The sequence below is a fragment of the Cebus imitator genome, unplaced genomic scaffold (genome assembly GCF_001604975.1).
Source record: "Cebus imitator isolate Cc_AM_T3 unplaced genomic scaffold, Cebus_imitator-1.0 Scaffold1, whole genome shotgun sequence".
Classification (NCBI taxonomy): Eukaryota; Metazoa; Chordata; class Mammalia; order Primates; family Cebidae; genus Cebus; species Cebus imitator.
Window position 1 is genome coordinate 1,382,640 of NW_016107316.1, and position 1,651 is coordinate 1,384,290.

Here is a 1,651-nt window from a genome sequence, read left to right on the forward strand (position 1 = left end):
AAAAAAAAAAAAAAAAAAAAAAAAAAAAAAACCTGCTACTGCAGACTGCAGACCCCTTGCCTTGAGGATGGTGGCATTCACATTGCAGCTGTTGTGAAAAATGTCCCCAGCATTTACAGGCTACAAGCTAATGGTGGAATTCCTACTGGGAGCCAAGAGGTCAGGGTCTAGGGTCCTGATCAATGAGATCTGCTTATGAAAACGTCTTAAAATCTAGACTGCAGCCAAAAACACTCTTGCATCCATGCTGTTCTGATTATGTATGCAAAACAAGTAAGAACTGCCTGTCCAGTGTGCCTCTGTACCCATAAAGGGCTTAGAAGTCCCCTAATTTGTTTTGTTTTGTTTTCTGAGACAGGGTCTCACTTTGTCGCCCAGGCTGGAATGCAGTGGTATGAACATGGTTTACTGCAACCTCAACCTCCCACGCTCAAACAATCCTCCCGCCTCAGCCGCCAGAGTAGTAGGGACTATGGGCACATGCCACCACAAGGTTTTGCCATGTTGTCCAGACTGGTCTCAAACTCCTAGGCTCAAGTGATCCTCTGGTCTTGGTCTTCCAAAGTGCTGGGATTACAGGCATAAACCAGAAGTTCCCTAATTCTGATATGTGTAGTCACTATGCAGTTCTGTGCTTTGCTTCTGAGGGACTGATCACCTTTAAGAACCAGAACATAAAAAGGTTACGTCAGGGAAACATTACCATTTATTTTTTGGCTTACTCTGAAAGACAAGTAAGTTAGTGAAGAATCACAACATGGCTCATTATTGGTATCATGGGCAGCCTGCAATGTTTGACCATCATGTTCTATCTAGTTATGTATTGATTTATTTACATTCTGCTTTGTTCAAGAAATAATTTCAAAGCATACACCCGTTAAAAACTTCAGTTAGGCTGGGCATGGTGGCTCACACCTGTAATCCCAGCACTTAGGGAGGCTGAGGCAGAGGACTGCTTGAGCCCAGGAGTTCAAGACTAGCCTGGGCAACATAGCAAGACCCATGTCAAAAAATATTATAATAAAAATTAAAATTTCAGTTAATGACATAGATGTGAATTTAAAATACACAGAGGAATGTGGTTGCCATCTAGTCCAAAGATGTCTTCAAGCCCCTGTGTTTGGACTTTTTTTTCTTTTACTTATACACCCTATCCACAAAATAAATCTTTTGCAGAATGTCAATGGATAAGGCTGATCAAAGCAGAGCTATCAGGTTTGAAGTACTCCTGAACAATGTCATAGAACCCTATGTGTTCCTGGAGCTTACAGAAAAAGAGATTGAGCGATTTTCCCAAAGCGCACTGCAAGTTAGGGACAGGAATGACAGCCCAGACCTCCTGATTTCCAGTCCAAGCCTTAATTGCCTAAACAGTGGCATCTCTTCAGGCAGAGGCAGGTTAGCATTTTTATTTTACTTCTTTTTTTGGTAGAGACAGGGTCTTGCCATGTTGACCAGGCTTGTCTCAAACTCCTGGCCTCAGTGATCCTCCCACCGTGGCCTCCCAAGTTGCTCAGATTAAAGATATGAGCCATGCCGGGCGCGGTGGCTCACGCCTGTAATCCCAGCACTTTGGGAGGCCGAGGCGGGTGGATCACGAGGTCAAGAGATCGAGACCATCCTGGTCAACATGGTGAAACCCCGTCTCTAC